The 27,021-nt window shown below is 39.1% G+C and overlaps 1 protein-coding gene across 1 annotated transcript in view; it reads right to left on the reverse strand.

Annotated features, from left to right (window-relative positions):
• cntn5 (contactin 5) overlaps positions 1 to 27,021 on the reverse strand; it is a 778,158-nt gene that overhangs the window by 693,871 nt on the left and 57,266 nt on the right. The window lies entirely within an intron of this gene.

A 27,021-nucleotide genomic window follows, 5' to 3' on the forward strand; every position in this document is an offset into this window, starting at 1 on the left:
AAACCCAATAGGGCTGTTCTGCCCCCAATAAGGGGTAATTATATCTTAGTTGGGATCAAGTACAGGTACTGTTTTATTATTACAGAGAAAAGGGAATCATTTAACCATTAAATAACCCCAATAGGACTGTTCTGCCCCAATAAGGGGTAATTATATCTTAGTTGGGATCAAGTACAGGTACTGTTTTATTATTACAGAGAAAAGGGAATCATTTAACCATGAAATAAACCCAATAGGGCTGTTCTGCCCCCAATAAGGGGTAATTATATCTTAGTTGGGATCAAGTACAGGTACTGTTTTATTATTACAGAGAAAAAGGAAATCCTTTTTAAAAATTAGAATTATTTGCTTATAATGGAGTCTATGGGAGATGACCTTCCCGTAATTCTGAATTTTCTGGATAACTGGTTTCCGGATAAGGGATCCCATACCTGTAATAACATTATGAAATATCTGGAATAGTCACAATTTATAGACTCAAAATTTATAGACTTTATCCTATAGGTTATCACTGGTTACCCAGTGGGTGAGCTTTAGCCTATAGGATAAACCCATGTAAATGGGATTTTTTTATTTTTTTTTTAGGAGTTTGGAATTCATTCCCAGAATTCCTTTGTTCACTGTCAGATACAAATTCTACAGATAAAATGTACATCTTCACCCAAGGAAATGCAAGTTCCAATACAAAATATAGATCTTCACGTACGTTTTGAGTTTGATGCAACTGTAGTTAAACACTTCGAAACCTATATCAAGCTTGACACAAATGTAAGTGGCCTCTGTTGGTGTAGATTAAAGCTGTCTAAAGGTCCCTATACACGGGCCGATTCTAGCTGCCCATATCAGTCCCTTAGACCGATTCACCAGCTAATCGGCCCATGTATGGGCAGTACCGACGGGCCTACCCAACCGATATCTGGCCTGAAATCGGGCAGATCTCGATCGGACAGGTTAAAAAATCTAGTCAGTTCGGGGGCCGCATCGGCTCGTTGATGCAGTCCCGGGACCAACTTTGCCTATACCAGGGCCAAACAATCGAATTAGCCTGGATTCCGCCGATATCGCCCACCTGTAGGTGGGGATATCGGGAGAAGATGCGCTCACTTGGCGACCTCGCCCGTGTATGGGGACCTTAACTCATGGCCTTGAAGCTAATTGTACTTCACCTACCAGCCATTAACGTTATACTGTATATGCCATACTATCACTGTATTATTGGAGTCATCAGAATAAAACAAGAGTGCACAATACAGATAATATACAGTAGATAATATAAAAGCATCAAAGGCACATAGTTCACCGATAAACAATTTTGCCTACCCCAACCCATACTCCAGACCAGACATTGAACAAAACTCTGTTTGCTAGTAATTTCCATTAGTTTCCATATATAAGAAATTATGTTCACATTCATGATGATAACAGCTTTCTATAATATGTAAACTTTCAATCAGGTGTCTTTTTCTGGGTGCCAATAAACAGGCTGTAATCTAAGCTCCCGGTATTCTAGCAATGAAACATAATGTCCAAGTTGAGCCTTAGCAGACAAGCAGCAATCAGTTGCACAAAACCGCCTTAGTGAGGTTGCCTCTATGTACTGTTGGTTGGTTAATGTGATTGGTACATGCATTCAATTCAACTGTAGAAATCACTTTACATGTTTTTTTTATTGATGCATCATTGGTTAACCTCAACTGTATGGCGTGATTATACATCAAAAAAGCTAAATTAACGTTTTCTTTTTATTTCTTCTTCCAAAAAAGAGAATTTAAACACATTAATCAAGAGTCGCACCCACATAAAGTATACAAAATGGTTCTGTCATCTTAAAATACGCACAGGGATGCTGTGGCACCGCCATTGTATTTTACTTACATGTTTCTAAAACCCTTTTTGTGTATTTTTGCACTTTTTTTTGTTTAAAAGTTGGTGCACAACTTGTACAAACTTTCAAATGGCAGCATTTCTTCACTCATCCCTTTAATGGTGGTTTAATGGTTGTTGGTCTTGGAAATCTCTCCGTTATAAAAGTTACAGCAGTAAGGATCAAGTTGTGAGACCAATGCTTTGGACAAGAGACTTTATTCCAAGGAAAACAACCATGAAGGGAGGTGCCAACTGTTTTAAAATATGACCAATGGTAAATAGGCATGACCACCATATTTCTTTTGACTAGTTGGCCTGCCAATTTAATAATCATAACCAAATACAGGGGCGTTTGCCCTTTGCCCCTCAGCACATTTTTTTTTTCACATCGGAGGGGGCCAAGGAATGGCACATAGCTAGTGCAGATAACACAATACAGGTATGGGATCCCTTATCCGGAAACCCGTTATCCAGAAAGCTCCGAATTACGGAAAGCCTGTCTCCCATAGACTCCATTTTAATCAAATAATTCAAAATTTTAAAACTGATTTTTTTTTCTCTGTAATAATAAAACAGAACCTTGTAATTGATCCCAACTAAGATATAATTACCCCTTATTGGGGCAGAACAGTCCTATTGGGTTTATTTAATGGTTAAATGATTCCCTTTTCTCTGTAATAATAAAACAGTACCTGTACTTGATCCCAACTAAGATATAATTACCCCTTATTGGGGGCAGAACAGCCCTATTGGGTTTATTTAATGGTTAAATGATTCCCTTTTCTCTGTAATAATAAAACAGTACCTGTACTTGATCCAAACTAAGATATAATTACCCCTTATTGGGGCAGAACAGCCCTATTGGGTTTATTTAATGGTTAAATGATTCCCTTTTCTCTGTAATAATTAAACAGAACCTGTACTTGATCCCAACTAAGATATAATTACCCCTTATTGGGGGCAGAACAGCCCTATTGGGTTTATTTAATGGTTAAATGATTCCCTTTTCTCTGTAATAATAAAACAGTACCTGTACTTGATCCCAACTAAGATATAATTACCCCTTATTGGGGCAGAACAGCCCTATTGGGTTTATTTAATGGTTAAATGATTCCCTTTTCTCTGTAATAATAAAACAGTACCTGTACTTGATCCCAACTAAGATATAATTACCCCTTATTGGGGGCAGAACAGCCCTATTGGGTTTACTTAATGGTTAAATGATTCCCTTTTCTCTGTAATAATAAAACAGTACCTGTACTTGATCCCAACTAAGATATAATTACCCCTTATTGGGGCAGAACAGCCCTATTGGGTTTACTTAATGGTTACATGAAATGTCCTCATCACTAATCATTTGAAGTGAGAAAAAAAAGTTGCACGTGGGAATAAACTTATGTGGTGGCCTTGAATAAAAATAACCTAAATGACTTCAATACATTTTGTGAAGTTTCTGCCATTTCGCACATTTTTAGCAGCTTTGCAAATTTCTCAACTAAGCGAACAGATTTCACCCATTGCTACTTTAGACTAGATAGGACTCATTGGCATGGTTTCCATTCATTACAGGTACTTTAGCTGTTTCTTACATTTCCACATACTTACGCAACTTTGCCCAGGACAAACCATGGTGACCAGTGATGAGTGAATCTGTCCCATTTTGCTTCGCAGTAAAATTCACAAAACGACAAGAAAATTCACAAAACAGTGAAAAATCCACAAAACACATTTGTTGTGCAACTTTTTTGTCGCCTCCATATTTTTTTGTCGCCCACACCCAATTTGACGCAACTTTTTTTGACAAATTTTCGCGGAAGTTTTGCAAAACTATTCGCCCATGACAAAACGCGACCGCGCCCAATTTTGAAGTGCCCACGCCTTTTTTTACACAACGCGCGACAATTATCTGGGGTGAATTTTTCCGGAAATTTCGTGAAACAATTTGCCAATGGGGAAATGCGGAAATTCGCTGCAAATCCATGCCTGCCAAAAAAATGTGCTCATCACTAATGGTGACTTCAAATACCCCTATATTATATAGTCTTTTCCAAGCTAAAGAAATCCCCATCTCCGTGTAGTCATTTCATTCTGAACAAATCACATTAGCCAAAAAATTGCAGAGCTCTCGAGGCAGCAGAGATATTATGGTACAGAGCAGGGAATGTGTCTATAATTATTGTCTTTGCAAACCAGCAATTTACTCTTAAATAAATAACTAAACTGTGAGCAAGAAAGAGTATTGAAATGCTATAATGTGCTGCTGAAACATTTACCTTCTTTGTACTGATTCTATTCATCATCTCTGAATTCTGTTTATCCTCTACCACTGAATTAGTGTGCCCTGCCAACATCGCAGTGCCAAAGGGCATTAACAGTTTACAAATATGTGATAGAATTCCCACAAAATAGCAAATATTTCAACATTTGCCTTTGAGTCTCAAAAGGTTTGCATAATATTAGCAGCTTCTGTTTTGGAATTCATAAAAATGTATAAAAGAGGGAAAGCCAGGGTTGCCTGTTTCAGCTGTGCTTTCCCCTGTCTGAAAATGTGTTTGCTTCCCTGGGCATATTTGTAATTAACATTCACTTTCAGTTTTTAGTGGTTTCTGTGATATTTGCAGTTTTAGACTGCTAAAAAACTAGACTGCGAAACTACCAAAAAAATTGTAAATACACAGGTGTCGCACAACCATTTTGTCACGCACAGCTTTTTTTTACACAACCGTGCCCATTTTGACACAACCATGTCTAATTTGACGCAACCGTGACTTTTTTTGCTAGGCGGCAATTTTTCACAAGTTTCGAAAAACAATTCACCAATGGCGAAATGCGGATATTCACTGCGAATCAATGCCGGCCGAAAAAAAAATGCTCATCACTAATGCTTAAACCAGGCTTCAGCTTTAGCAGCTCTCCTTTAGAGGCAGATTTATTAACATTCTGATTTTCGTGGTTTTAGAGGTTTTCAAAACCACAACTAAACTCATTTCCACTAAAACCACGAATGTCTAGTCATTTATGAAAAGATCCAAATTGAAAAAGCACAAACTAATTAAACTGCAGAACAAAAAAGAAAAGGGCACAAAAACCACAAATCCAGAAAGCTCAGAATTATGGGAAATCCATCTCCCATAGACTCAGTTTTGACCAGATAATTCAATAATGATTTCAAATTTGAAAATCAAATGAAAAATTGCATATTGTGTCAGAATATCCCTTTCTACATCACACTAACAGTTTAAGTTAAGATGAACAACCCTATTAGCATTAACTTTCTCCATAGCAAAGGTTAACAGTATCTTATAGAAAATAGCAGTGCTGATCACCTAAAGGGGAACTCCACCCAAACACAACTTAAGCCTTTTGAAAAGTAAACATAATTTCAAGCAACTTTTCAATATACATCAATTAAACAATATGCAGCCTTTCCGTGATGTTTATTGTAATAATATGGTTTGGAACAGTTCCCTAAGCCCCGCCCCCTGTTCCCCTGCTGATCTGGCTGACTACTTTGTTACTCAAATAAAATGTAACAGTAGTCGCCTGCCCTCAGCCTGCCTTCATCCTGCCTCCTCCCAATCCCACAATTCCCTGCACACGTGATGTCAATAAGGAAAGGAGCATCCCAGTGCAATGCATTGTGGGTTATGTAGTTCCTGCATGCTGTCTGTAAGCTGTGGAGAAGTTGTTACAATTTGTAACATCAGTGTTTGAGTCCCTCCTCCCCTGCCAGGATTTCAAATGATGCAGAAAGAGAAGAACTGGTTTGCAGCTGGATTTCAGCATATACAAATGGTATTTATTCCTACTGTTTGAAGGAACATATTACAGGGATAGGGATATTAGGGGTTTCTGTGTTGTGTGGGGCTCTTTAATAAATTTTGGTTCCAAAGCCAGAGACAAGGGACGGGAGCCATGGCGGTGATAGTGTCCGAAATACATTTATCCCCAGCGTTCCATTCATTCTGAAAAGAATTTAAGCAGAACTTGGAACTCAGTGGTTCAACGCGTTCCTTTTAACAAGGTAAAAACACAGCAAGCAATTGATTAATCAATAAGCCTACAGTTATTTTTCAGATCTCGTCTCAGACGGCAGAGGCAAACTTCAAAGCCTTTTTAAAATCTCTTGAATGTGACATTTTTATAAAGATAATCATCCGAGCCTTAAAGAGCGAGTCTGTTTGCGCCATTGTACTTAATTACTTCAGGGGTCACGGGAAGAAAACAGAGCAAATGTCATTTCAGAAGAAGATCGTCACGGTGAAATCCACACTCTCGTCTCCAGGACGTCCTTGTCATCTTGCGGCCGTTGCTTTTGATTCTATGGACAAATTGAAAGCGCTCTAGAAATAGTTGAAATGGCGATAGCTCATTATAATATCAGCGGCAAATTAGAGGGAACGTAGCGGTAATTGCTCATTGTCAGATCCAAGAAAAAGGAGATATAAGTAGTGATGGGCGAAATGTTTCACCAGGCATGGATTCCGCATTTCGCCTTTGGCCAGGGGCGATTCTGAACATATCGCCTCCTGAGGCGGCTCCTGGATGCCGCCCCCCCCCCCCCAGCTCCCCAGCGCTTACCTTCTGAGCGCAGGAGCGGGTCCGGGGGCGGTGAGATCGCTAGTGCAGAGAGCGCAATTGCGCTCTCTGCACTAGAAGAGCCGAATTTCCGGTTTAAAAACCAGAAATTCGGCTCTTAAAGTTACCAGGAGCGGCTTTTTGCCGCCCCTGGTAACTGGGGCGCTTCTGCCGCCTGAGGCGAGTTTCTCAACTCGCCTAATGGCAGAAGCACCCCTGCCTTTGGCGTATTTTTTTGCGAAACGGATGAAAAAATTTGGCTTGGAAAAATTTGCTGCACGACAAAAAATTTTGCGGGCGACAAAACAATAGTCGCGGACAACAAAATAATAGCCGCGGGCGGCGAAAGAATAGCCGCAGGCAACGAAGGAATAGCCGTGCGACAAAATAATAGCCACAAGATGAAAGAATAGCCACGGGTGACGAAAGAATAGCCACGCGACAAAAGAATAGTCGCAGGTGACAATTTTTTTTGACGCACAAACTTTACGCCGTTTCGCAAATCTCTAGATATAAAGTAGGAACACAAGGGCGACATGTAGCAAAGCAGAAAACTTGGCTCGGATCACCATGCTATTTACCTATGTTTGTTCCCTCAATTCCAACATTTGCACGTGTTTATTAGTGATGAGCGAATGTTTTCACTAGGCGTGGATTCGCATTTCGCCATTTTTTGTCACTGCAGCTTTTTTGTCTCTGCACATCTTTTTTCATGGCAAATTTTTGCTGAAGTTTCGCAAAACGACTAACAGAATATCTGACTTTGACACATACCCTGACTCTCTCTACATGCAGGGTCTATGCTGGAGTTGGTTATTTTGAAATAGTAAGTTCTAATAACCTGTTGGTGTGTTCGACCTGACTGTCAATAGAAATCTGACTCCGACTCTTGCATAAAGAGACAGAGATTGCTTTGGAGGGGGATAATGGAAATTAACTTAATTATTTTAGACACAGTATAGAATTTTTAAAGGGACCCCTGGTTTTAGTGGCCAGGAGTAACAAAGATATAGATATCACCATGTTAATATTAAGGGGAATTCCGGCTTCCAAACCAAAATTTGTTAAAGAGCCCCACACACAAAGAAACCCCTATTAAACCTATCATTGTAATCTGTTCCTTCAAAAAGTATGAATAAATACCATTTTGTATATGCCAAAATCCAGCTGCAAACCAGTTCTTCTCTTTCTGCATCATTTGAAATCCTGGCAAGGGAGGAGGGACTAAAACATTGATGTTACAAATTATAACAACTTCTCCACAGCTTACAGACAGCATGCAGGAACTACATAACCCACAATGCATTGCACTGGGATGTTCCTTTCCTTATTGACATCACGTGTGCAGGGAATTGTGGGACTGGGAGGAGGCAGGCTGAAGGCAGGCTGAGGACAGGCGACTACTGTTACATTTTATTTGAGTCACAAAGTAGTCAGCCAGATCAGCAGGGGAATAGGGGGTGGGGCTTATGAAACCGTTCCATATATTGATGTAATATTATAATAGAATATCTTTAATTTGATCGTATTTCCAAGGTAGAGGGGTCTTATTTAATTGCAAAATGACCAGTTAAATAATCAGTGATAGAATACACCCTTCCTTTTCTTCTGCAACAAGGTACAACTACACAATACCATTCCCTTACTGCTACCAAATAGCAATTTAGCCGGAATCCCAGTAGCCCATAAATTGACCGGTCACCAGTTTATCCCCGTTTTTCCTTTTCTTCAAAAACATATATTTACGGCGAATATTTGCCGCAAATAATCCTGCCGGCATTGATTTTTTTTAGGCACAGAGATATACACGGTTATTTTTTTCATCATCAGTATATGAAAGTCTGCTGGGACTGCACCTTTGTTGGCCATGGAAAGAAATAAAAATAGCATACGTCTTTCCCTGTGCCTGCGCTTCCAGTACGATTATGTGTTCTTTGAAAGGATATTATGGATAGAAAACATATATTTGGCAGTGCTTTTGTACAGATTACTCCTTAGCCACCACATATATTTCCTCTACCTGACAACAGCCCTATGGAGGTACTAGTTATCCCTCAAACAATATAATCAGTCTGTGATACCGAGCAGCGGCTGCTTAGACTGTTATCCGCCAGCTTTGTAAGTGCCGCTGCTCACTGAATACAGTGTAAGTAGAACCTGTTTTTATCTTATACATTACTGCATCCTGCCATTGTGTATATACAGATTTACTGACAGCCCATTCCCAGCCAAATGATTGTCTTCCGATGTGTAAAATTCACAGCTAAGAACTAACACTTTTTCTTTACTAACACATTTTCACACACATCATATATTTTTTTTTTTTATGACGACTGGACTTTGTCTGGAACACCATTCCTTCAGGGATAAGATAGAAAGGTGCCTCTTTAGAAAATGAAAGACAATTATTTAATACAAATTATAACTGTAGGCCGATAGATCAGAAGTGGCAAAGGTAAGCAAAAAAAAAAAGAAAAATAATAAATAAAGCCAGTGGTTCAAAAACCTGAATCATTTGTATGTATATCTGTATGTATATATTTATTTATAAAGCGCTAGTTATGTACGCAGTGCTGTACAGTAGAATTCATTAATACAAAGAGGGGGTTATTAAGATAATAATAGATCAATACAAAGTATAACAATAAGTATAAATAAATACAAGATACAGTTGCAATAAGTTAAGAGTCAAAGGGGCTGATTCACTAAAGGTCGATAAAATGAGTGGTATTTATAGCATGTATTAAAAATGTTATCACTTCTTATTTTTTGCGACTTGACGATTCACTAAAAGGACAGGTGTCATAATTAAGACGTGATGTTCTTTGCGTTATTTAAGTTGCACTGAGCATGTTTCTAGTAGCCCAATGACCCGTAGGGAAACGTAGGGAAGCACGGGCATGACGGAGCCGTAGGGCAGACATAGCCACTCCCAGTTGTGGGTGATTGGTTGGTTTGTAGTAGGTATAAATAGTGGAAACCGTTCCCGCTCCTCAATAGAGGTGGAGGCAACGAGTGGTTGTTGGGTGATTGAGTTGGGGGAAAACAATGGTTGGGTTAGGAGGGGAGTTTTATAGTTGATTGGGGCTGGCATGCCTGGAACCTCAGGGGTAAGTAAGTGGATCAGGAGGTGAGTTTTGTTGGGTAGGGGGTTCCGGGCTGGAAGGGCAGCTGGCAGCACCAGTTGCGCTGCGCAGTTATTGGCTTGTTACGGTTTATGGTTATTCAAAGTTGGTTGTTTGTTATACAAACATTTGTATTGTGTTCATGAGATGTTTTGTATCTTATTTGTTCTTTATAATATGTTTTAAATTAAAATGTTGATTGTTATTAATAAATGTTCTGCGGCCATTTTATCCCAAGAATTGGTGTCCGTGTGTTTATTAAGGGGTAAAGGGGTCAGGGTTGGGAGAAAGGCGGGTCAAGATCCGACGTTGCTCACGTCATGCGTTATTTTCCGCCGCGTGTGTTACTTCCCGCTGCGCGCAATATATTTTGCCTTGTGCCATATTAGCGCACGGTATTACGCACGTAACCTTTACTTTTGGAAAACTACTTTTCTGACGATTTCGCTGCAAACTGGCGGCTGCATCACTCTGGGGCCAACACAGACTTGAATAAATCCCACTGCAAAGTCCATATTGTGTTGCCAAAAGCTCATTAACTGTACTTTTCTATAATTACCGCCTGCCACAAGTAGGGGTTAATATTCACACAGACTAATGCGATATTTAGCGTATTTAACGCTTCATGTGTGTTTGTGAATCATTCGTTAGTACTATTTCTATTCGCTAATTAACGCAATATGATAGAAATAACTGCATTTTTTATCACATGCGATATGAGTCTTAACGCATGCAAAATGACTTTGATGAACCGGTACTTAATTATTGCGTGCTTTTTAACTCAAAAAAGCATGCGATAAGCGGTATCGACCTTTAGTGAATCGGCCCCAAAGACACAAGAGGATGGAGGTCCCTGCCCCATAGAGCTAACCATTTGCAACACTATTACATTCTTGGGTTCAGTAATGCTTGTAAAGACTCATTTGGTAGATTTTTTTTAATTTATATGGAAGAGGGTATAGGTTTCGACAACTTTTTATATAATTTTCCCAAGGGGGTTCAGCTAGGTTTGGTCCTAAATTACAGTTGAGATTGGGAGTAGTCCCTTGGCAGTTCAGTGTTCGGCAATGGGCTGTCAGGTTTCCCCTAGGTTATAAAAAGCTTGGTTGCTTCTGGTCTGCCCATTTGCTGGAGGGAGTGTTGTAGTGCATATAGGGTCTTGAATGGAGGTAGGTTCCAGTAGGTGAATTAAGTGCCCAGAAAGATTTGTAAATGATCTCTCTAGGAGTGAGAACCAGGATCAGCATAGTTTGTAGAGCAGTCAGAGGTTCCAACGAGGAGGCTAGTAAGGGTTAGTACCCTCTGGTGTTAATTCTGCCATCATAAGGACTCAAGCAGTCAGGCACAGGGACAGATAGGTTGCGAAACACGGAAATTCACCACCCAAATCCATGCCTGCCGAATTATTTCACATATCACTATTCAGGAACTCATTAAAAAGTGCAAAGAATACGTTTTGCCCCTTTCTTAAAACCTGCCTTGTGGCGGATGTGGATTGGCTAAATAGCCAATCTACAGTATTTACATTTATCTGATTTTCCTGAGGTTGAAAAGCACAAGAATGTGGCTCAGACGGTAAACAATGCAGCTAGATGCGGTTCTTTATTAGATATACAAATGTGTATTAATTAATTAATAAAGTTGCGTTGATCTTTTCATTGTGTGGAAGTCTATAAAAAGGCAAAGTCTATAAATATGGCAAACTTCTAAACAGATGAACAAAATGTGTTTTTCCAAAACACTCAAATCCCATGAATATTATTTTTCTTTGATAAATGGAGTGCAATTTTGCAGATAACATACTTGAATGCTCAGTAGAACTCCCCATTGACAAGAAGAATAATGAATTGCAACTTAATTACGATCACCAATATGAATCCATAGTTTGTAATATCACAGAGCTTCACATTCCGGCTGAAATAAAAAATAGTCTCTTAAAGAGAATTTCATGGGGTTTATGGGGAAGCTGCCTTATACATTGTTATATTTTAGCTTTTTATCCAATTTATACATTGTTTTCTTTTATCCAAATGAGTTACATGGAGATAGAAAATAGTCAATCAAGTACAAACTTGCCATAACAAAATTAAAGAAGAAGGAAAGGTGCAATTACTAGGGGGTGGCAAAATATCAGGCACCCCTCACTGATACCCCAGGTAGGTATTTCCCCGGAGTATCCCACTTCTTCCGTCTTCGCAGGGTTTGAATATGCTCAATAGAGTGAAAAGCCAAACTTTTACAAAAAACTTCTTTTTCACTCTTCTGCACATTTGTTGGCCCTGGGATCTCGAAGAAACAAGGAAGAGGGTATGTCACTCGTAGGTACCCTGGGCTGGGGCAGTTTTCTTCTAACAGGAGCACCAGCCTGGGGTATCAGGTAAGCAATTAATGATGAGCGAATCTGTCCCATTTCGCTTTAGCAAAAATTTCAGATTCATGGAACGGCAAAAACGTTGCACGACAAATTTTATTGCAGCAAATTTTGACGCCTGTTGCGAGAAATAAGCCGCCAATGGCGAAACGTGGAGATTCACCGCGAATCCATGCCTGGCAAATTATTTCTCCCATCAGTAATTACAATTACTGGGGGGTGCCTAACATTTGGTACCCCCAAGTGATTGTACCTTTTCTTCTCTGTTAAGATTACTAGATACTAAAAGTAAAATCCAGGGACGAGTTTGCTTTGCAGAGGGGCAGCAATAATTTTTATCTAAGCCATGCCCCCTTTTTGGCCACTCCCTTTTTAGCCACACCTACACATTGTCTCAGCCACAGATCTTTTTCACTGTTATCTAATAATTCAATATACTACAGTTGTACACATAGTAACCCACACAAAACAGTGATACAATGCAATCAAACAATTTCCAGATTTGTTTTATGGTATATATTCTAATGCAGCTTCTTTAATACCAAAGCTATAAAGGGATATGTAATAAAAGTTGTAAACAGGGAAAAATGTGTATGTATAAGAATACAAATTTGCATTTCACAATGTAATATCCTTCTTCAGACTGTTATTGCATTTCAAATTGTAATTGCACATAATGCACTTTTAAGATGTACTTGAAGGTGTTGTAACTCTTCCGGAACAAACGTAATTTTTTGCGTGAACTCTTTTTTCCACTATCAGAAATGGTTGCTAAACACTTTCCAGTCTCGGTGATATTAAATCAATTGCAGTTGGGTAATACATGCTCTTAGATACTTACACATTGCTCTGAAATGCCCAGTGCACTTATTTTGTAATATTAGGTTCAAGGCAAAAAGTACACAGTGTAAGGATACAAGGGAGGCTGAATTAACAACACAAGAGGTGGAGCCAGAGTTCCCTTTGGACGTTGCGCTAATTCTGGAGGAACACATTGGAAAATTATGGGCAAGTTGCATTGTCCTCTTTGTATATGGAATTCTGCAAAATAATACTGCGTTGTGGCTAAAATACATGGGTGGCTGCTTACAAATGAGCCAGGAGTGCTCTGGTTCTGTACCAAGATGGCAGCACTCGTGTCACGTTTCTGCGTGAAGAATTCAAAATAAAAAGACACCAGAGACCTGAGTTCAATGCCTGAATATAGGACTTATCCCATAAGTGCCTGGGTGTGTCCTAAATTGCTTTTCTGATCTGATCTACCGGTTCCTGACCCTGCTATCCTGATCAATGCTAGCACAACCTTAGCCAGAAATTGACCAAGAAACTCTATAAACCAGGGGTGGCCAGACTTTCCCCGGTCACGATCGATGCAACGCATCGTACATACGCATTTGCGCAGCACTTCTGCATTCCCGGCTTGATCGCGGTCCACCAGAAATCCACTGGTGGACCGCCATCGACGTATTGGCCACCCTTGCTCTAAACCTTTCAGATACCTTGTTTGTGTTGCCTGACAGTTCTCCACTTCATCCTTGGTCCCAATTTCAACCCAGAAAAGGCCAAGCAGGCCCTGACAAAATGTCACACATTGCACTTACTCATAATTAACCCTTTCTATGTACTATTTTCTATTTACAAAAGGTGGCCATCCATTGTGATATTATGGGCCGCCTAGGAACCTCCAGATCACATTGCCACCGGTTCAGCGAGCAAATTATTCATTATCATTCTATAGCAAGAGCCTCTGGCCTATATGTTTTATTTGTGTTGAAATGAATTATATCAGCAATTCTGGTCTTAAGGGAAATATTTCGGATTGCAGCTTTTAATGAAAATGATTTTGGAAGTCCAGTCTTTGTTTACATTTACTTTTATATTGTTCTGAAGGATCATTGACTGACAGAATTAGTTTCTGCCGCGGCAGACGCGCACACAAGAGAGATATATATCGGCACAGCCAATATTATTTTTCATAAATCAAATGGTACCTGTCATATTTTCCCACAAGTTACAGAGGAGGACGGCACCGCTAACCCTGGCAGGGTTCTGGGGAATTTATAACAAAATAATCACTTTGAAACATTACCCAATACAATTTTGACTTTGTAAAGCAAGCACAATATACGGATGTGCCAATAAGTATAAACTGCATAAACAAACATTTCTATAGCACAAAACAACTTTGTGTTATTGATTCCTAAGACTTTAAATTCAGGCTGAATTTAACTTCTAAATAAAGCCTGCTTAAGTGCTTATGTTTCCACTACACAGGTATGGGACCTGTTATCCAGAAACTTGTTATCCAGAAAGACTATCTCTCATAGACTTCATTTTAAGCAAATTATTCAATTTTTGAAAAATTATTTCCCTTTTCTCTGTTATTGTAAAGCAGTAACATGTACATGTATGGGACCCGCTATCCAGAATGCTCGGGACCTGGGGTTTTCCGGATACGGGTTCTTTTTCCTACATTAAGTCTGCTAAAAAAATATTTAAACGGTTATTAAACCAAATAGGCTTGTTTTGCTTCCAATAAGGATTAATTGTATCTTAGTTGGGATCAAGTACAGGTACTGTTTTATTATTACAGAGAAAAGGGAATCATTTAACCATTAAATAAACCCAATAGGGCTGTTCTGCCCCAATAAGGGGTAATTATATCTTAGTTGGGATCAAGTACAGGTGCTGTTTTATTATTACAGAGAAAAGGGAATCATTTAACCATGAAATAAACCCAATAGGGCTGTTCTGCCCCCAATAAGGGGTAATTATATCTTAGTTGGGATCAAGTACAGGTACTGTTTTATTATTACAGAGAAAAGGGAATCATTTAACCATTAAATAAACCCAATAGGGCTGTTCTGCCCCAATAAGGGGTAATTATATCTTAGTTGGGATCAAGTACAGGTACTGTTTTATTATTACAGAGAAAAGGGAATCATTTAACCATTAAATAAACCCAATAGGGCTGTTCTGCCCCCAATAAGGGGTAATTATATCTTAGTTGGGATCAAGTACAAGGTACTGTTTTATTATTACAGAGAAAAGAGAACCATTTAACCATTAAATAAACCCAATAGGGCTGTTCTGCCCCCAATAAGGGGTAATTATAGCCTAGTTGGGATCAAGTACAGGTACTGTTTTATCAGTAATAATAATAATAAAACAGTACCTGTAATTGATCCTAACTTATAATAATAAAACAGTACCTGTACTTGATCCCAACTAAGACTTTCCATGTTATAGCCTACAGGTTCAATTAGCCTATTAGACCACTCTTTACTATATCCAAATAACTCTGTCTCCACTTCAATAGGTTAAAAATCACAGAATGAGGAATCACCTTTCCAAGTGGGACAACTTTGTACGGTCTTTAACTCCACACGGGGATCAGAAAACCATCTTGTAGATGAAGTGCTAGATTTTACGGGCTGTGTTAATTAAAAAGTAGAAACTTGTCAAATCTATATTATCATATGTTAATGAACCTTATTACAGCCCAAGGAGTTCAACCTAGTTGCACAATGCTGCAATTTTAACCTAAATCATTTAACCAGAAGAGAACCAAAAACCCCCTATTATAGGTCCAGCCTTGGTGGTGAGCTTTTGCTAAGTACCAGATAGGGAAGGAGAAAAAGAAGTCACAATTATTAACCATATATTCTAACTCTGAACTTCCAAAATTCAATTTGATGAGTAAAACTTTATTTTTTTTTTACCATCTATCTTCCCTTATGTTCCTATTACCTGCCCACTGAGCTTTGGCTCTGTCAATATTAACCTTAAGGATATGGATTTTATATAAATGCCCTTTTTATTACGTGATAAGGTTTTAAAAAGTCTATGGGGCACATTTACTAACCCACGAACGGGCCGAATGCGTCCAATTGCGTTTTTTTCATAATGATCGGTATTTTGCGATTTTTTCGGAAAAATGTCGTGAGTTTTTCGTAGCCATTCTGAAAGTTGCGCAAAATCTGGCGATTTTTCGTAGCGTTAAAACTTGCGCAAAACATCGCACCTTTTAAGTTTTAACACTACAAAAAAGGCGCAACTTTTCGCTCAAGTTTTAACGCTACGAAAAAATCGCCAGATTTTGCGACTTTCGGAATGGCTACGAAAAACTCGCGTTTTTTCGCGCAAATCGTATTGGTAACGAAAAAGTCGCGACAATTTCCGAAAAGTCGTAAAGACGCCGAAAAAAATCGCAAAAAATACGAAAAAGTCTCAAAATGTTCGTTTTCAAATCGGAATTTTTCCAATTCGGTTCAGATTCGTGTCTTAGTAAATGTGCCCCTATGAATAGTCTCACAGTCATGGTTCCGATATGGATAATAAATAGAACAATACAGCAACAGGCTATCATTAAATGGCTTCTTTAATCGACTATTATCGCCATTCTTAGCAACACATTATCCGTCAAGACTATTTTTCTTATATTTTTATAGGAAATATATATATAGTATAAAATCTGTGGTATAATCTTAGCCTTAAACCTAGAATAAATGCAATTAATATAGTTTCTCCCTAATTACATACTGAGAACTCAGGAAACAGGTTAGATTAAGCTGTCACTATAGGTCCATCAGTATTAACCTTAGCGTATGGATTTTTTCAAAAATTACTTTATTTTTACTCTAATAATTATGACTATTTTTAAAAATCTTATATATAGGGAATAATCTCACGGGAACAATATGGCACAGATGGTGAAAAGGAGGCAACAAGGTTTAAAAATATAGTTTAATCTAGCTAATAGTAATTTCATTCTTATCAAGACATTACTTATCAAGAATATTCTTCTCGTGATTTTTTATCATTATAATTATAAACTTAAAGCCAGAATATAGAATCTAAAGTATATATAAATGTTGTTTTATAAAACAAAAATGAAAGTGAAACTTAATGGAGACATTTCTTATTTTGTATATAGAAGATTTCTTCATTCATAAGCTGACTGTACATGCCCAGATTGGGTTGGGGAGTTTGGCTGATATGAACTATACCGCACGACTATCCAGGCAACTATTGGTAGCCATTTAGACAGGTATTTAGACAGGTAATCCAACAGAAGTCAATACAATAATATAATACAAATAAATATGAATTATTATACTCATTTGTGCCACTTACACTGTAAGCTTTATAGTCTAAGTTGGTGGGTACCATATAGGCACAAATATGAATTTAATAATTGCTGCAATATATAACAGTTGTTATGGGATTATATGTGCCCATACTGAGTCAGATATTATGTGAGTGCCCAAAGAGGTAGCCTTTGAGCTTATTTTTTAAGAGACTAAGGGGCACATTTACTTACCCACGAACGGACCGTATGCGTCCGATTGCGTTTTTTTCGTAATGATCGGTATTTGGCGATTTTTCAGAAAATTGTCGCAACTTTTTCGTTGCCATTCCGAATGTTGTGCAAAATTTGGCGATTTTTTCGTAGCGTTACTACTTGCGCAAAAAGTCGTGACTTTTTCGTAGCCTTCACGCCGAGTACGAAAGATTCGGATTCATTCAAGCTTCAGTATGGTGACTTTTCTTGGGCCAGGTTGGAGCTGCAGGGTGCCATTGAGTCCTATGGGGGGCTTCCAAAATCATGCTAAGTCTGAAAGTTTCGCCCGCCGCTTACATGCGCTCAATACGAAAAAGTCGCGACAAGATACAAGCGCATCGTAATGGCTACGAAAAACTCGCGTTTTTTCGCGCAAATCGTATTGGTAATGAAAAAGTCGCGACAATTTCCGAAAAGTCGTAAAGGCGCCGAAAAAAACCGCAAAAGATACGAAAAAGTCGCAAAATGTTCGTTTTCCAGTCGGAATTTTTCCAATTCGGATTCGTGGGTTAGTAAATGTGCCCCTAAAGGTGGCATACACATTGCGATCCACTTGTTTATGAGATGCTTTCTCTATTCATCTAGCACCACAGATACCGTACATTTATATAAGAAACCCACTGTCAATGGATACAAACATACAGTATATTTTATTCTTACTGTCTCATAAGAAGAGTTGTATTAAAGGAAAACTATACCCCCAGAATGAATTCTTAGCCAACAGAAAGTTCATACTATGTTAAGTGACCTATTACAGAATCTCGCCAAACTGGAATATATATATCAGTAAATATTGCCCTTTTACATCCTTTGCCTTGAGCTGCCATTTTGTGATGGGCTGTGTGCTCCCTCAGAGATCAGCTGACAGGAAGTGATGCAGCTCTAACTGTAACAGGAAGTAGTGTCCGTTCATTGGCTGATGGGGCCTAGCATGTATGTGTGCCTTGGCTTGTTCGTGTGCACTGTGAATCCTATGATCCCAGGAGGCGGCCCTTAATTCTTAAAATGGCAATTTTGTATTTAGGAGTATTGGCACATGCTACAAAAAGTATATTTTTATGAAAATGGTTTATTTGATGAAGCAGGGTTTTACATTTGAGCTGTTTATGCAATATGATTTTCTAGAGACCTACATTGTTTGCGGGTATAGTTTCCCCTATAGATTGGAGGCATTAGACACTTGCTTGTGAAGGGGAAGGCACTAGAAGTTTCTCCAGAGAAACTACAGCCAGGGTAATCCACATAAATATCAACATACAAGCATTTAATCTTTCATCAGGGCTCAGGACTATATGGCTGAGGACATATTACTCTACATGTTGCTAGCAGCTGGTTGAACTAGAAGAACCAAATGTAAGTGTCACTAGTAGTGATGAGCGAATCTGTCCCATTTTGCCATAACATCCGCGAAACGCCAAGAAAATTTGTGAAATGGTGAAAAATTCATGAAACGCATTTGTGGCACAATTTTTTTTGTAGCCCGCGTCTTTGTCGCCTGCGTCTATTTTCTGTCTATTTTTATTGTCACCCGCACTTTTTTGACACGACCGTGCCCAATTTGCCACAACCGCGCCTGATTTGCCACAACCACGCCCAATTTGCCGCACAACAAAAAAATTCCATGCAACGAATTTTCCGCAATGTTCATGGAAGTTTCGCAAAACAATTCGCCAATGGCGAAATGCGGAAATTCGTTGCGAATCCATGCCTGGCGAAAACATTCGCTCATCCCTAGTCACTGGTAATAAAACTTAGCAAGTATTACAGATGGTGGGTGAGTTGAATGGGCTTGGTGAGGCCTTGGTTTGGTCTCCATCTGCTCTAGGCTTATAGAGCCTGATGGGCCATCTCGTTGCTTAGAGCCTGAGCCTGGAAACATTACAACATGCCTGACTGTGACTGTACTGTATTGAAACAGAACTTTATACTTCTCCCCTAGTCACAATATCATATGCATTGCTGTGAAAATAATAAGCTATGGTTACATTAACATGTTTTGTTCTATGGAACATCATCTTCATAGACTCGTGCACAGTTGCTATTGCATATTAGTACCATTTCAGCAATGGGTAGCAACTCTCTCGGTTTTATTGCTTTTTTGCAGTCAACTAAATGACTTTGAGCTTCTTCATCTGCAGAATGAGCAATACTTGAAGCAATCATCACTATCATTAAAATATTTAAATATTGTTGTTAAGGGATCTAAATAATTCAGTGGCCTAAAAATTGATTTCAGATGGGATGTCTGATTGCTTGAACAGAATGCCCTGCAAATAGAGCTAAAAACCGCACCAATAAACCACAAAAGAATATAAAACAAGTGTAGGTAGGGAAACTGACTGTAAGATTTGAAATATCTCTCTTTTAATAAGCATTGTACAGGTATGGGATCCCTTATCAGGAAACCCATTATCCAGAAAGCTCCGAATTACATTAAGCCTGTCTCCCATAGACTCCATTTTAATCAAATAATTCAGAATTTTTAAAATGATTTCCTTTTTCTCTGTAATAATAAAACAGTACCTGTACTTGATCCCAACTAAGATATAATCAGTCCTTATTGGGGCAGAACAGCCCTATTGGGTTTATTTCATGGTTAAATGATTCCCTTTTCTCTATAATAATAAAACAGTACCTGTACTTGATCCCAACTAAGATATAATTACCCCTTATTGGGGGCAGAACAGTCCTATTGGGTTTATTTAATGGTTAAATGATTCCCTTTTCTCTGTAATAATAAAACAGTACCTGTACTTGATCCCAACTAAGATATAATTACCCCTTATTGGGGGCAGAACAGCCCTATTGGGTTTATTTCATGGTTAAATGATTCCCTTTTCTCTGTAATAATAAAACAGTACCTGTACTTGATCCCAACTAAGATATAATTACCCCTTATTGGGGGCAGAACAGCCCTATTGGGTTTATTTAATGGTTAAATGATTCCCTTTTCTCTGTAATAATAAAACAGTACCTGTACTTGATCCCAACTAAGATATAATTACCCCTTATTGAGGGCAGAACAGCCTTATTGGGTTTATTTAATGGTTAAATGATTCCCTTTTCTCTGTAATAATAAAACAGTACCTGTACTTGATCCCAACTAAGATATAATTACCCCTTATTGGGGCAGAACAGCCCTATTGGGTTTATTTAATGGTTAAATGATTCCCTTTTCTCTGTAATAATAAAACAGTACCTGTACTTGATCCCAACTAAGATATAATTACCCCTTATTGGGGCAGAACAGCCCTATTGGGTTTATTTCATGGTTAAATGATTCCCTTTTCTCTGTAATAATAAAACAGTACCTGTACTTGATCCCAACTAAGATATAAATAATCCTTAATGGATGCAAAACAATCCTATTGGGTTTAATTACTGTTTTATTGATTTTTTAGTAGACTTAAGGTATGAAGATTACGGAAAGACCCCTTATCCGGAATACCCTTGGTCCTGAGCGTTCTGGATAACGGGTCCTATACCTGTACTTGGTTTTAGGGTCCAAAACAAACTTTATGTCTGGAGTTGGGTGTGTGAAAATGGAGTGAAGAGACACAATATAGTTACAGATCAGATTTACTTCTTAAATTTGAAAACAAAAATTCTTTACTTAGAACAACCTGCAATGTGCCCCCTGGGAAAGAGGCAAAAACAAGCTATTTAATCTTATTTGTTTTATTTTTCTGATGAGAAAAGCACAAGTGCATAAATCTTAATTAATAAATTAGTATATCAAATCAAGACATTTTGCAGATAAATTCCCGGCTGCTTCCCGTAGATGAATATTCTATCATGATTAATCATGTTACTGGTATAAAAGACAGTTTCCTATTAGAAGGAATGCTTGAGTGAGCAAGATGATTTAAACACTTATCTGTGTCAATGGGATGGTCATAGGGTGGGTTTCATTTAAAAAAAGGCCAGGATGTCACAAGACCCCATAAAATGTGAAGTCTACCTACAAATTTAAAACACATGAACAAACACAGGCATTTCTATTATCAAGAATTTTTGGGACTTTGGGTTTTCTGCATAAGATGTCTTTCTGTGGCTTCAAACTCCATGCCTAAGGCTTTGATGAAAGAACAGTTCTAGACTTGTTTTGTAATACACATGGATTTATGGCAGCTAACATCAACACAACATCAAATATAAACCCTGCATTATCAATTCAGAGAAAAAGCAAATCTTTCGGGTCCTGCTGGGCCTTTAACGGGTTGGAATCGGGACCAAGGAGGATGCGGAGTACTGGCAGGCAACACCTAGAACAAACTAGGAGTCCAAAGCGTTTAGAGAGTCAATTTTAGGCACAGGTCAGGATAGTCAGAACAGGATAGCTGAGCCAGGAATGGGTAGATCAGATCAGGAAGGCAATTGACTTTGGGGCATCAGGAAGGCAATTGACTTTGGGGCATCAGGAAGGCAACTGACTTTGGGGCATCAGGAAGGCAACTGACTTTGGGGCATCAGGAAGGCAATTGACTTTGGGGCATCAGGAAGGCAATTGACTTTGGGGCATCAGGAAGGCAACTGACTTTGGGGCATCAGGAAGGCAATTGACTTTGGGGCATCGGGAAGGCAATTGACTTTGGGGCATCAGGAAGGCAATTGACTTTGGGGCATCAGGAAGGCAATTGAATTTGGGGCATCAGGAAGGCAATTGAATTTGGGGCATTCAGGCATTGGGGGTCTCTGGGCGTCTTTTTATTTGAATTCTTGCCGAAAGGCACCATGATGACATCATGTGAAATGCTGCCATGTACAATATAATAGCAAGGGATAAGTTAGATTGGGTTGTTCTTTATACACCTTCCAACTGAACATGAAACGCAAGAAAAGGGACCAATGAGTAATGCTAGGGTAATAAAAATGAAGTCTAAACAGGCAGAAAAAGCTCTGGGTCACCACTACAAGTATTAATAGTATTAATGGTATGGGACGTGTTATCCAGAATGCTTGGGACCTGGGATTTTCCAGATAAGGGATCTTTCCATAATTTTGGTCTCCATATTTTGTCTACTAAAAATCATTAAAACATTACATAAACCCAATAGGATTGTTTTGCCTCCAATAAGGGGTAATTATATCTTAGTTGGGATCAAGTACAGGTACTGTTTTATTATTACAGAGAAAAGGGAATCATTTAACCATGAAATAAACCCAATAGGGCTGTTCTGCCCCCAATAAGGGGTAATTATATCTTAGTTGGGATCAAGTACAGGTACTGTTTTATTATTACAGAGAAAAGGGAATCATTTAACCATTAAATAAACCCAATAGGGCTGTTCTGCCCCCAATAAGGGGTAATTATATCTTAGTTGGGATCAAGTACAGGTACTGTTTTATTATTACAGAGAAAAGGGAATCATTTAACCATTAAATAAACCCAATAGGGCTGTTCTGCCCCCAATAAGGGGTAATTATATCTTAGTTGGGATCAAGTACAGGTACTGTTTTATTATTACAGAGAAAAGGGAATCATTTAACCATTAAATAAACCCAATAGGGCTGTTCTGCCCCCAATAAGGGGTAATTATATCTTTGCTGGTCTCAAGTACAAGGTACTCTTTTATTATTACACAGAAAAAGGAATTTTGAAAATTCATATTATTTGAATACTATGGAGTCTATGGGAGTTGGCCTTTCTGTAATTTGGAGCTCACTGGATAATAGGTTTCCAGACAACGGATCCCATACCTGTAATATATAACTCTACTAGAATGAATGAGATATTAGTCTCGGTGAAATGCATTAGCCAATGTATCCTCAGTGGCCTGGCTTACTAAAGCATGAAACAGGGGCCAGTAGAAGTTTTAATACAATATAATCCGATTACAGCCTTTAAGCCAACCTGCAAGAAGTAAAGCAGGAAGAAAAAAACACATGTAAACAATCAGACTTTCCTCATTGGCTTCCTTGACTGGTAAGAGTGACATTTTCCCACTCATAACAGTTTTTCTTCGATGGCAGCAAAGTGATTTCCTGTCATGTTCGAATACACCATTTTGTTTGCATTTGTTGAGAAGTCAAGATTTACTCATGGACCCAATAAAAAGTCAATTGACAAATCTATTGCCACTGTGATTTATGAGGAAAGATGGCCCAATAAATATTGACATACCTACAAGTATATTGTGTCTGTCGGCACAATCTCTGTTTAACTCTCCGTATCTTCCACGAAAACTTGGAACTTGGTCTTTTTTCAACCTAACTTACTATGTTACTATGTTACTAAGTAACAGAACTGAAAGCTGATTTTTTCATATGGTTATTGTTTTTGAATTATTTGCCTCTCTATTTGTCTCTTAAAAGAATGCATTTTGTAATACTATCCCTGTCTTGACCCCGGCAACCAAAAAACCCGAAGCTCCGTTCTTATTGCCAGTATCATTTTTATACCTTTCTAGAACATTTTGCATTTTGAACACTATAAACTGGCTATTCTTACTGATGCATTTTAGACTCTAATTTTGAACTTGGCTGAATACTCTGCTTTGAAGAGTCTATCAAGCAACATAATTGTCCATTAAACGAGTATGATAGTGTATTGGTATTCTTTTTATATGATAGAACTATAAAAGGAATGTCAACGTTGTACTACTCATAAAAAGCAATGTTTACCAGCCTTGGCTAGTGGCTAAAATCACCAAAGCATGTTTAAATCAAGCTCTTTATTGTATAGATGATCTGGTAGTGCGATGCCCATTTCTGCAAAGTTGAAACTTTCTGCTGTATGGAAATTCATTTATCATTAACAATAAATCTCCGGTTCATTAAACAGCGCAAGTATTAACTTTCAGAAGTGATTGCTAGTAATGTATTTGAGTAACCTCTGTCATTCCCTGTGACATTCTAATCACAGATCTGTTCCTGGAAGGAAACCCTGCGATTAGTCAGAGGCTGACCCAAGTAGCCTTAATGAGGGCCCCAAACAGCTTTCTTAATGGTCTAAAATGATTACACGGCTACTTCTAAAGGCTGAGCTTGCTATTAGACAGAGCTTGCCATATATTTATAATGCTGCAATATTACTCAACACTTCAACAAAGGGAAGAAGAGTTCATTAGATACACATGCATGCAATAAATGCAATCCCAGCCTTCCCTTGCAACAGTCTCTATTCAGTCCCAGAACTCTGCCATGAAGTTGGCCCATGTACAACACTGAAAATCAAAGATGGTTTCTACAGTAACCTCCCAGCCATAGAGAAGCCCAGTTATACCTTTTAAGTATGAAAAGGTCTAGAATCTACCACTACAACATAGGACATATAGGAATGGGGCTGAATAGAGATGTAGCGAACTGTTCGCCGACGAACTAATTCGTGTGAACATCGGGTGTTCGCAAGTCCGCAAACTTTTTGCGATGTTCGCAATTTGGGTTCGCCTTAGGCGTTTTTCCACTGCGTGTTTTCTCGGCCTAAAAACGCCACACAAGGCGTTTTTCAGCCTAGTACTGGTGTAAGCAAATCCCGTTTCCATGGTGCTAATAGTGCGAAGTAGCAAAAAACGCCGCGTATTTCCGCTAGGTCTGCCAGCTGCCTTTGCGTATACATAGGAATAGCTTGCGTTTTTACGCAACGCTGTGTCAACAAAGTATTTTTCAGAGAAATTTTTGCCCTTGATCTCCCTCCTGCATGCCACTGTCCAGGTTGTGGCACCCTTTAAACAACTGTAAAATCAGTTTTCTGGCCAGAAATGGCTTTTCTAGGATTTAAAGTTCGCCTTCCCATTGAAGTCTATGGGGTTGGCAAACTTTTTTTTTGAGGTTCGCTTCATCCCTAGGGCTGAATATCTTCGCTACAACTGGCAGCTCAAACAAAAAAAATGGAGATGGCCAACGTTTAGCATGAACACAAAGGGGCCGATTCATTAAAACACGGATTGGATACAATAATTTCTGAAGATCGCAAATATCACAAAAATGCTTAGGAAAAAATCGTATCAGTCATGATAATATCGTATTGGCGATTCCGAAAGTCACAGAATTTTTGCACCGAACAATTGTAAACAGCGGCAGAACCTTTACGAATTTTTCGCTCAAAAATTGTGCAAGCGCAAAAAAAACGGCGAAAATACGGTCGGACTGTTCGTGTCTTAATAAATCTCCCCCCAAATGTTATGCATGCCTAGCAGGGGGAACAACAACCCTCTAGTGCCCTCTCCGTCCAAAAGAAAGTAGGACCTAAAAGTTAGCTGGAGAAACAAGACTCTATTATAATCCTCTGTGGGAAGGGTCGTACTGGGGGGTGCAGGGTCCACCGGGGCCCGTGTCACCTGCACCCACTGTAGGGGCCCCCGCCGCACCCCCCCATAATCCCCTGCCCAACATCCCCCCCTGAGCGTGCATAAGTAAAATGAGTCAGGGGAGGACGTCGGTGGCCGGGGAAGCGGCAACAGGGATTGCGTCTGACTGACCAGTCCGCCCCTGTCTGTGGGTTATTATCCTGATATTTTCCATAGACACATCATATTTCCATCTACAGATTATTTATTCATTAATAAATAAATAATAAGGAGGAAACATACTCGGATTCTTAATACCTGTAATCAACCTTTACAAAAGGAAGAAAAGTTCATTAGAACAAAAATAGATCTACTCTTTAATGCAAAGGCCAAGTGCTGAAATAAAATACAAAATGATCACATTGTTTAGCTAAAAGGTATTTCAATGATAATCGCCACCAAAAAAAGGGAGGCGGAGGCTCATACACATATATGCACTAGTAACATCCATGAACAATAAATCTGTACAACCCATTACTCAAATGTAATGGCTGCAAATGTAAAATACACATCCTCATTAAATCTAATCCATAAAGGGCTGTTAGTGGGATGGACAACGATGCACTATCCAGGCTTATGTTTAAATGCACTTCCTTATTCTAAAAACAGAAAGGAAGTGAGTGTTGCCCTACTTTGAATCCTTGGAGGCTTACAATTACAATTATTATTATTAACATTTATTTATAAAGTGCCAACATATTCTGCAGCGCTGTACACTCAATACATAGACCAATGTGTATAATTTTATTCTTGTGATAAGGTCTATTCAAACTGCTAACAATGGACCCCTTACATTGGTGGGACACGAATGTCAGAAGAATATATAGGACCAATGAACATTCCCTTCTTGTTTTTTCGCTCATTGAAACAATTTGCTGTGTGAAAATGACTTTGCAGTTGGGAGTGAGATCAGGGTCTGACTGGCGGGTGTCCCACGGGCCCCGCACCCCCCAAGGACCCCCCGCACCCAACGTCACCTGCACCCCTCACATGGGCCCCCGCCACGCCCCCTAACCCCTGCAGGGGCCCCCACCATGCCCCCCTTATCCCTGCAGGGGCCCCTGCCACCTGCCCAACATCCTCCCCTGAGCGCGCATTAGTGAAATGCATCAGGGGAAGAGGCTACAGGGATCGGGTCTGGGCCACTGGGGCCCACCAGGTTATTTTCCGGTGTCCAGACAGTCCAGTCTGACCCTGAGTGAGATGTTGCTGGAAGCTCTGGTTCCTCCATTGTTAAGCCTCAACATTGGGGGGGGGGGGCTTCTATGATGTGAGTGACATTGGAAGAAAATGGTGTTGGCATGCTTTCCGTTAAATGTAAGGAATTTAAAAGATAATTGTTATTTTTAAACATTTTATTACAACTTTTCTGTTTGAACCACAAGTAGCAGACAAAGTCACGGGGAAGATTAATAGTTTATAAATCACCCAGTGGCTCAAAGTAGGCAA

This window comes from Xenopus tropicalis, chromosome 2 (assembly GCF_000004195.4).
Source record: "Xenopus tropicalis strain Nigerian chromosome 2, UCB_Xtro_10.0, whole genome shotgun sequence".
NCBI lineage: Eukaryota > Metazoa > Chordata > Amphibia > Anura > Pipidae > Xenopus > Xenopus tropicalis.